The following is an 11355-nucleotide window of genomic DNA, read 5'->3' as shown; positions in this document are numbered from 1 at the left end:
CCAAAGGGATATTTCATACCATATGACGTTATGCTCAGTATACAAGCTGAGGGGGAGTTGGCTGGGGGGGAGCGATTGCTGCTCGGGGACTGGCTGGGCATTGGTCAGTGGGTGGTGAGCGGTTGCATCATTTTTTTTTTCTTTCCTTGGGTTTTTTGTTTTTCTCTCTCTCCCCTTCTTGATGTTTTACTTTCAATTACAATTACAATTACAATTACAATTATTATTATTATTATTATATTTCAAGTATTATACTGTTCTTATCTCAACCCACGAGTTTTCTTACTTTTGCTCTTCTAATTCTCTCCCCATCCCACCAGGGGCAGGGAGGGTGAGCGAGCAGCTGTGTGGTGCTCAGTTGCTGACTGGGGTTAAACCACAACACTCTACTACAGAAAAGCTGTCTCAACATATGCAAGTGACCCCTGCACCTGTGCTCCATTCCACTCTGAGTTCAGTGTTGAATTTCAGCATCAGAATTCAGAAATGTGCTTCTGTGTGATCACTCACGTGCATGCACACTGCAAAAAGTACATATCCATGCACTTGAAAAGGTGTAGCATGGCTTTCAAAACAGATATGAAGACCATGCTATAAGAAGGGTCTTTTAAATCTGCTTGTAACAGTTATTCTCAATTTCAAATAGTCCAGGAGAATAAATAATAATTCTGAATTGCAGAAGACAGAAAATGGAAAAGCATATTCCATATGCCCTGTGAAATAAATTGGCGCTAACTTTCTAAAATGGGTGGTAACTGATGAACACAATTTATTAATGTAAATAGACTTTTCATCTCTTGTATGTCTTTATTTCTCTCATAAACTCATTTTTTCATTTGTTCTGGTAGCTAACATGGTAATATAAAATTAGCATTTTCTTTTATTATTTAGCCAAGTCTTGTATATTTTTTATAAAGATAAATAAACAGTGAAAAAAAAGAGGTATAAGATAAAATAGAAGTCACTTGTCTTTCTGCATGCATTCATAGAAAGCTGAGATATCTAACATGGGAATATGAAATTTTTAATTATATCCTATTATTTCGATAGGCAAGTTTTTGCCCTGCTGTCAGAAAGTGACTGTACAGGGACACTATGACTTATTCTTTTATAAATGGAAGACTCTTGAACTCTGGACTATAGGCTGCAGCATAAAATCTATTCTAAGAAGGGCAACTGTTTTGATCCCAGTAAATACAGCTTTAAAAAAGGGTTGAAAGCCCAGATGACTCAGGAGATTAGTAATAGACTGTAGAGTCTTTTCACTTCTAAGTCATTAGTTCAAGTGCAGCCATGGCTGGCAGGGTTTGAATCACTGCTCTTTGATGGCAGTTAGAAAGAGTGTATGAAGAAAATTCTGCAGTTTTTTTTTCCTCTTCTGTTTCACAGAGCATCTGTGTTACAAAATTCTCATTATTAAACAACATTTAATAGAAACCTAGTAAACTAAATGGATGCTCTTTTTCAAGCCCTGGCTGTAGGTTGGGAAACAAACTTTCTTACTTTATTATGAGATTTTTCACCCTGAATCCCCATGTCAAAGGCAGCAGCATCTGGGTGCAGAGTAGATAAATGTCGCAAATCTTTCTGCTCTGGTTTACTGACTATAAAATGTGGATAATGCTTCTGTTGTTTCCATTACTTGACTTCCCTGCTTGTTTACAGCCTAAACTCATCAGGACGGAGAATGCTTTTCCTGATGCTATAAATGTGTCAGAGCAGGGAATGTTTACCTATGTTTAGTATTCATGGCAGTGGGAATCTTAGTTATCATAGTTGCATTCTCCTGTAATGCAAAAAAAAATCCTTAAAGAAGAATATGGACTATATTTAAATCCAAGTATGTAAGTCTCTTTCTTAGTAAACCTGTGAAAGGACATATGTTACTTGACTAGCTGCTTACTTTGTATATACAAATTTGTGTCCACTTTGTACTTTGTTATTAAATGTGTAGATAGAGACAAAGGGTTATATTTTTTCAAGTCCCTTGTTTTTCTTAGCTCTGTTGTGTCAGTGCATATTCTACTTAACACATACCTCTATGTGCCTGTCACTAATATTTACCTAGCACAGACTGTGTCAATTTTTTCAAATTTGTCCCTGTCTGGAAAGTTGGTAGATGTTACCTGTTCTTTCTATTTCTTGAATAAATGTAATAAATCAAGTATGGTGTATCTCATAATTTTCATGAGTACAAATTGTTAAAAGTATATGTAAGTTTAAAAAAACCCGACCAAACAAAAAAACAACAGCCCAAAAAACCCCTTCTAATGTTACCTGTGGAGGTGTCTGCAGAAAAAAACCAAACCAAACCAAACAAACAGAAGAAGGTATGGTGCAGTATCTTGACAATGACTATTAGGTTTATGTGAAGTTGCAGACTGGATAAAATGTCACTGTGGTAGGTAAAAGTAACCGTCAACCTTCCTTGAAGGTTGCTGTAACAAGCCACTTATGAATTCCTCTGCAAAAAGTAGCAGCCTTCACTGAAAGCACAGGCACATGTCACTTTCTAAAATAAAGGTGTATGTGGGTGATAAGACTTTGCTAGGCTTTTGGGGGTTTTTATTGTTTGTTCTTTTGTTTTTAGTTGTGGGGGTTTTTGTTGGGTTTTTTTACTAGAGAGGTGTATGTGTGAGTGTGAGAAAGAGAGAAGAAGTACGGAAGCATCACTGAAAAAATTAAACAAAAAGCCAAGCACCTCCCGAACAGGCCCTGAGAATATGACTGACTGAAGTTCAGAGCCAGGGTGCTTTCTGGAGAAGTTTTGAAAAGATGTGGAGCTCTAAGCAAGGCAACTTATTTGTTGTTTGACTTGTCGACACTTAGGTAACTGAAGCTTTGCACATTGTGCCTTACACTTTTACCAATTATTCTTCATGAAATAGACAAATTATGGGGGAAAACCTCCATTTTCTTTGTGCCAAAGAAGACAACGTTTACTTTTTTATAATTTTGAAGGAAAGCTCTGCTTCCTAAGATGCAAAAGAGGCACTGCTTTATTACTGTGCCAGACATGACTTTGAAGCACAGGCTGATGAAGGCAGAGGGAAACATCTACATGAATTTTTGGCTAAAAAACGTTCTTTATGAAAGGGTTTGGCTACTGAATGATTGAATTTTACCATGCTGAAGGAGCTATGAAGTAAAGTCATCAAGTGTTGTCTGTGCGGCTGCTAAGGCTTTCTATTTCTTCTTCATAATGACATCACACACAAAAAGGTAAATCAAACTATTTCTCACTTTGTCACATATGGCAAAATGAAACACAGCTTTCTTTACACTGTTCTCATTTCAGCCACATACTCTTCAAATTATTTAAAGAGAAGGGGAGTTGGACAAGCCAGCTGAATAAGGCACAGAAACAGAGAAAAAGATGCACTGACACTGGCATCTTTTTAAATTAAAAACAAAACAAAACAAAACAAAACAAAACAAAACAAAACAAAACAAAACAAAACAAAACAAAACAAAACAAAACAAAACAAAACAAAACAAAACAAAACAAAACAAAACAAAACAAAACAAAACAAAACAAAACAAAACAAAACAAAACAAAACAAAACAAAACAAAACAAAACAAAACAAAACAAAACAAAACAAAACAAAACAAAACAAAACAAAACAAAACAAAACAAAACAAAACAAAACAAAACAAAACAAAACAAAACAAAACAAAACAAAACAAAACAAAACAAAACAAAACAAAACAAAACAAAACAAAACAAAACAAAACAAAACAAAACAAAACAAAACAAAACAAAACAAAACAAAACAAAACAAAACAAAACAAAACAAAACAAAACAAAACAAAACAAAACAAAACAAAACAAAACAAAACAAAACAAAACAAAACAAAACAAAACAAAACAAAACAAAACAAAACAAAACAAAACAAAACAAAACAAAACAAAACAAAACAAAACAAAACAAAACAAAACAAAACAAAACAAAACAAAACAAAACAAAACAAAACAAAACAAAACAAAACAAAACAACAAAATCCACAAAGAAAACTCCAACTAAAAAATCAGCTTGTTTTATTTGAGCAGAATAATGATAAATGACTTTATAGTCAGCTTTTGGTGGTTGGATCATCACTCTATCTGGACATATTCTGGATCCCTTTAGAAATTTTGTATTAAAAAAAAAAATTTGAAACATTCTCCAGCACAGCTGCTTACACTTGGCCAGAAGGGTATTACAGGGTATACTTTCCAAATGAGGATAGCTAACAATAAGGAAGTTTGGCCAAAGGGAATGATTCATGGAGATCGAGACAAAAGATGGTGAGAGCTAAAAATGCATCACAGCATAAATAGATAGAAGAAACTACTATGAGAGGGTAGTACTGGATTTGACATATGATTTAGGAAAGACATGAGACAAGGAGATCTGACAGTTTCTCAAGCAATTTCTTCATTATACTTCTGAAAATTTGTGCCTGGACTTCAGAATTCACTGACACTTTGCTGCTCAGCAGAATAAAAATAACAATCCAGAGCCTCTGTACAGCTCTTGGTGTATGAGCCTAGCACACAAAAAAAGCTATCTATGTTGACTTCATAAATAAGTAAACTCAGACTGACTATATCTGCTACTACACTCTCATTTACACAGGCCAGTGACATCCAGCTAATACATTTTACAAGGCTAATAGGTAGGTATCCTGCTAAAAGACCAGAAGGTATGGAAGACAGCAATAGGGACAGAAATCTAGAAAACCGTCAAAATACCACCAAGCACAGATTTAACCATATGAACATATAATCATATACAATAAGATTAATTTAGTGCTGCTTCAAACAGAACTATAAATATTGTAATTCTTTGCTAACTGTTTCTAGCAAGGAACAGTACTGCATGTAAGCAAGACTGTTTAGTAGGCAGTAATTCAGTTTAGCATGAGGTAAGGTCTGGTTAGAAATAGCATAGAGCTATTAATGAGGTATGTAACGTGAATGTGGAAATTGAAATATTTTGTTTTGTTATTATTTTATTATAATGAAATTTTAGTAGTTTTGGAAATATATACCAAACTAGGAGGAGCCGTGGACTCCCGTGAGGACAGAGAGGCCTTACAGGGAGATCTGGATAGACTAGAGAGCTGGGCAGCCACCAACCGTATGAAATTTAACAAGAGCAAGTGCCAGATTCTACTCCTGGGACGGGGCAATGCTGGTTATACGTACAAATTGGGGGATGTGAGGCTGGAAAGCAGCCCTGCAGAAAGAGATCTGGGTGTTTGGGTTAATGGCAAGTTGAATATCAGTCAACAGTGTGCCCTGGCAGCCAAAAGGGCAACCGTGTCCTGGGTGCATCAAGCACAGAATAGCTAGCCGGTCGAGGGAGGTGATTGCCCACTCTGCACTGCACTGGTGTGGCCTCACCTCAAGTACTGTGTGCAGTTTTGGGTGCTTCAATATAGGAAGGACAGCAGACTATTAGAGTGTATCCAGAGGAGGGCGACCAAGATGGTGAAAGGTCTTGAGGGCAAGACTTACAAGGAGCGGCTAAGGTCACTTGGTCTGTTCACCTTGGAGAAGAGAAGGACGAGGGATCACCTCATTGCAGTCTACAACTTCCTCAAGGGGGGGAGTGGAAGGGGAGGTGCTGATCTCCTCTCTCTGGTTACCAGCAATAGGACATGAGGAAATGGAATGAAGCTGCATCAGGGGAAGCTCAGATTGGACATTAGGAAAAGGTTCTTCACCGAGGGTGGTCAGTCACTAGAACAGGGTCCCCAGGGAAGTGGTCACGGCACCAAGCCTGTCAGAGTTCAAGAAGCATCTGGACGACACTTTTAGTTATATGGTTTAGTTTTAGGTAGTCCTGAGAGGAACAGGGATTTGGACTTGATCATCCTTATGGGCCCCTTCCAACTTGAGATATTCTATGATACTATGTTTCTATATTGGGTGGACTTAACAGTCCCATTGCCTATTCTTTATTTACCACGTTAATTTTGTGGTAGTATCTGGATAGAACTTTACTTCACTGCCTGAAGAAGAGCCCATTGTCTTGATAATAGACTGGCAGGAATATGTTCAGTGATAAAGCTTTATGTTACTGTATTTACCTCAAGACTGCAGGGCTCCTCCAGGCAACAGTGCATAAGCAGTGCAGAATAAAATTCAGATGACATCAACAGAACCCCATGTGCACCAAGAAAAAACTGTTCGCTGCTGTCCTATTTCTGTCAAGCATTGCAGAGCTAATGGGAAGGCACTCACTTGATCTATTTGCTTTTCCTAGTGATTGATTTAAATTCTCCAGCTTTTGTAGGGGTATAAAACACATTTCATCAGTCCAGCTAGGCACCTTATATAATTTAAGCTTGATATTTTTTAGAGTGTATTTACCATGATCTAAATCACCAGAATAATTCTCAGTGCTCAGCCCTGTAATGTTTTCCACAACAGCCACACATACCCTTTGCATCTTTTGTTTCACAACAAATACACATTCTGCATGTGAATTGAATAGGATCATTTTATAGGATACATTAGTAACAATGTGGCCTCATTTTGCTCTTCTATATATTGATTTTGCTCAGAATTCAATGGCAGTTACTCTTGATTTACGTCACTGTGAGAGAGAACCATTTGACCTTGTGCTCCTGTAGCTCCTGACCAGGGTGTCACACAAAATATGCTAATTGAAAACTACTTCAGTTATAAATATTTTGTAAAATATCTGCACAAGATTTATGAACAACCCTGCTCCCATGCATTCCTAGTAATCTATAGTAATACTACTTTTACAGAACCAGACAGTGAAACCTTTATTCCCATTAGTAGGCACTCAGTCATATATTCAGCAGTATTCCTGAGATTAACAACTCACCAGCCAAATGGAGGGGTTGATATTCTCAGCTTTTCCTCAAAACACATGTAAGAAAGACATATACAATTTCTATAATGAAGTAGATGCTACTAGCAAGATACTTTTTGGATGTCTCAGAGCTTTGAAATAACCCGGTTTTTTTTGGGGGGGTGGAAAAAAAGAAACAGGGAGTACTATCAGATTTGTTTTCTTCAGGAGCACTTGGACTTAAACATGAGAGAGGAAAGCAATATGCAGAGGTCAAACTGTATTTGCAGGTGGGAGAAAATCCTTAAGGGAGAAGGATCATCTTTTCTGTTACACTAAATGAAGTGTGCTCTTAGCCTTTGAACATACATGCATCCTGCTTTTCACATAACCAAATAAAAAAATTCTGTACATAAGTGAAGAAATATTATTTTGCTGTGACACTGCCTGCTTATTGCCATGGTAAGTGGCAATCCTGTCTTTCTTTCAGTTCACACTGTTATGAGTGGTTCACTGTTTCATCACACTGCTGTATTTGAAAGGCATACTGTCAACATCAATCCTGTTTCTGTTTGAAAAAGAATGGGGTGGGGGAGCAATGAGAACACACAAGAAGCAGCATCTGAGTACACAGATTTTCTATCTTTTTGTCTGACTTCTCTGCTTAGACTGCTAGGCTTTCTAAGGCAGTGACTGTGTCTTCTTTGTGCTTGTACATTCCTAGCACAATTCAATTTCCATCTTGGTTGGAGATTGTAAGCTGCACTGTAGCACAAATTAAAAATAAAATACTATCTCATTATCTGAAAATGACATGATTTTCATTTGGAAGTGTTCTTTAGCTTCCTTGTTGTAATTGCTTCTAATGGTGACCAGTAAAGGGCATTCTATTAATGTTGTTTAGCAGAATGAAATGAGATAGTGGCAGCTAGAGAAAATAATTCTGTCTTCACTTGTAAGATCTTTCCTTCTGGTATTTAAAATAAAAATAATTTTCCACCATCCACTGGTTCAAAATTTATTTAAGGGAACTTTTTATTGCCCACACATAGCTTCTCTTATAATTTCATCTGGGTAACCTATGCTAATTTAAAACAAAGACTGAATATTTGGAAGTAAACCCAAGAACTCCCTTAACCTGTTTTAACTTAAATATAAATTTAGCATTGTGTGCAATTAATCTTATTCCATTTACTCTGAAAAAGTTGGAAGCTCATAGTAGATTTTTTTTTTTATTTCAGTAGCATGCAGAACAATATGTGCATACATCATATATGTAAGCTAGGAACACATGTGACTCTTTGTAGATTTAAAACAACATGAATTATTTGAAGCTCAGCTATAACAACAGGAATGATTGCACATACCCTAATGGTCACTGGACGATAATAAAAGGACATGTATTCATAAAGTCAAACAAGAGAGACAGACTTGTGTTAACTCATTAGATGACAGGTTTTACATAAGTTTAAAGCATTATTATGATAACTATTTAATTTGGTTCCTTTCCTAAAAGTGTCTAGATACTCACACAATTTTAAAGGATTTTTTTACTTCGGGGAGCAGGGGGGATTGGATAAAATTTATGTCAGTAAATAGCTGCTTTGTCTTGTGTTTTCTTTTGTTTCCAGGCCAATAGAGAAGTACATTTGTAACAATGCTGAGAGTAATTAGCTTATGTTAAAGTATTGATTTTACATTAAGCAAGATAAATGTTAAAATATTGATAATGGAATGTACTTCTTATTAAGACTGTCACTTTAGAGATAAAAAGACACTGTATTATAGACAACCTTCTCTGTAGTTTCGATATGTAAATTACTTACTATTACAACAGGCAGAACTGCTTAGTCAGGCCTGGAGAACTTTCAGGATCCTGGTGCTAAAGGCCAGGTCAAAATGCTAGTTTGGATTAAATAAACTAAGGGCCCAAGTTAATGTATCAATCACTTCAAATCATGCTTCCTCATTTTAACAGAAAATCAATCATGAGGGAAGGTGTGTAGGCATTTTCATGAGGCACAACATAACCTTCCACTAGACCTAGCAAACTTGTTGCCGCTGTGGTGACCACAACTGGAGTATTTTTCTTGGCTTATTTCTAATTCTCTTTGGAGATACAGAAAAATCTGAGATGCTGTTGATCTAATAAAGTAGGTTAAGCAAATCCCTCTAGTTTTAAGGTAATTTTTGTTCTCATGACTAAGTGGAACTATACACAGTAAGTGTGATGAAGAAGAAAGGCATTCATCGTTTTATTTGTGGTGTTTGTTTTTCCATGAGAGCACCCACACATTTTTGTAAGCAGGATTAATTTTACTGGTCTCCTTGAAATACATAATGGTTGTTTCTCAACTATTATTTTACAGAAGACTAGGCTTTACTGTGTGAGTAACAAATAATCAGCCTTGGCAATGGAGTTAAACCCGCATTTCTATGTAACAGTGTTATTGATTCTGCTTACGCAGGTCACTAATATAGGAAAGTTGTCAGCTCAGAGAAGAAGGTAAAAATATGTATACTTAGAAAACTTTTAGGGGCAATAAGCAGTTTCAAGTGCAGGTGGGACCCTGAATAGGCAGAGCTTTGCAGTACATTTGCTTGTACCTTTTCCTGAAAATGAGCACTCTAAAAGCACAGAAACGGCTTTCAGACCCCATGCAGCGCTACAGGCTTGGGGAAGAGTGGCTGGAAAGCTGCCCAGCAGAAAAGGACCTGGGGGTGTTGGTCGACAGCAGGCTGAACATGAGCCGGCAGTGTGCCCAGGTGGCCAAGAAGGCCAATGGCATCCTGGCCTGTATCAGAAATCGTGTGGCCAGCAGGAGTAGGGAAGTGATCGTGCCCCTGTACTCGGCACTGGTGAGGCCCCACCTCGAATACTGTGTTCAGTTTTGGGCCCCTCACTACAAGAAGGACGTTGAGGTGCTGGAGCGTGTCCAGAGAAGGGCAACGAGGCTGGTGAATGGTCTGGAGAACAAGTCTTATGAGGAGCGGCTGAAGGAACTGGGGTTGTTTAGCCTGGAGAAAAGGAGGCTGAGGGGAGACCTCATCGCTCTCTACAACTACCTGAAAGGAGGTTGTAGGCCAGGGGAGGTTTAGATTGGATGTGAGGAAAAATTTCTTTACTGAAAGAGTGGTGAAACATTGGACCAGGCTGCCCAGGGAAGTGGTGGAGTCCCCATCCCTGGAGGTATTTAAAAGATGAGTAGATGAGGCACTTAGGGACATGGTTTAGTGGGTGGTGGTGTTGGGTTGACGGTTGGACTCGATGATCTTAGAGGTCTTTTCCAACCTCAATGATTCTATGATTCTATGATTCTAAGATATGTATTATTAGGACAAAAGCAAGAACAGGATAACCTTTCAAACAAAGACAACAAGATTTACTGGCTGACATATATGAAAATAAAAAAGGAGATGATAAAAATCTGCCGTTGCCAAATCTGTTTGGGGTTGGTCTTTCCCTCTAGTCATGCTTTCCAGTCCAACAACTTCCAGCATCTTCATGGGTTGAAGCAAAGTCCTCAGGAAAACCGGCTTCTTCTGTCACCCTGGGTGCATAGTGGGTTTCACTGTCTTTATTCATGCCTGAAGCGCCTTCCCACTTTCCCTTCCTTCCCCTCTGCCTGCCTCACTCTCCTATCTGAAAAGATGGAACCTTTGCTTCCTGGCAGAAATTTCTACCTAGCTCAGTGAGCAGCAGTTAATGCTAGGGCAAAATATTTTCCTTTTTCCAAACACATCATGTAGTCTGCAGACAGTAGAATGCAAGCAAACTTCATATGCAGTTTCTGTCACAGAAGTTGCAAGAATTCACTTGGTGTCAGCCTTGGTACCAACGCTGGCGCCTAGGCAAGAGCACAGTTTCCATACCTGCTCAGTAAATACAGGCATCGCTGGAGGGAGACTTAAGACAGTAAAACATCTTTTGTGTGTGTGGTCTGTGTCCCTGTGCACCATTGAGTCTGGTGGAAGTCATCAGGTACAGGAAGGCCTGTGAAGGTCTCCCTTTTGTTGAACTTTTAGATATGTTTCTTGTAGTCTTCTGAGGAACTTAAAACCACCAGAGGAGTTGAAAGATATTTATAAAATCACTTATATAAAAGAAATGACTGTTAAAAAAATTGTTCCATTAGCATGCAGCAGCAGAGGAGCTGCAGTAGAAATTTCAGTTGGTATTTGTCATGCCAAGTAAGCAGAATCATGGCCCTATTTAGGAGGTTACTTTAGGCTCTGCCCCCTCAGAAATTACAGCAGCATTGTACCTTTAGGTGCAATGCTTCTAGGTGTGGTGAGAAAGCACAAACACTTTTTCCACGCAGTTCAGCTCATACCATCTGTCTCCCTTGAAAAGGCATCTTCTGACAAAGAGGATGACTTTTATACCAGGGGGAGTATAGAGAATATCATTGCCCTAGAGCCTATTTAAAAATGAGAATGGGCCTGTTTGAACCCACACCCACACCCTCTTTACAGAACCATGTACAAATATACTGTCGTTATCAAAAAAAAAAAAAAAAAAAAAAAAAAAATAACACCCCT

The sequence above is a fragment of the Aptenodytes forsteri genome, unplaced genomic scaffold, assembly GCF_000699145.1.
Source record: "Aptenodytes forsteri isolate BGI_AS27 unplaced genomic scaffold, ASM69914v1 Scaffold46, whole genome shotgun sequence".
Classification (NCBI taxonomy): Eukaryota; Metazoa; Chordata; class Aves; order Sphenisciformes; family Spheniscidae; genus Aptenodytes; species Aptenodytes forsteri.
The sequence above is the reverse complement of the archived record's forward strand: the minus strand, read 5'-3'. Positions refer to the sequence as shown.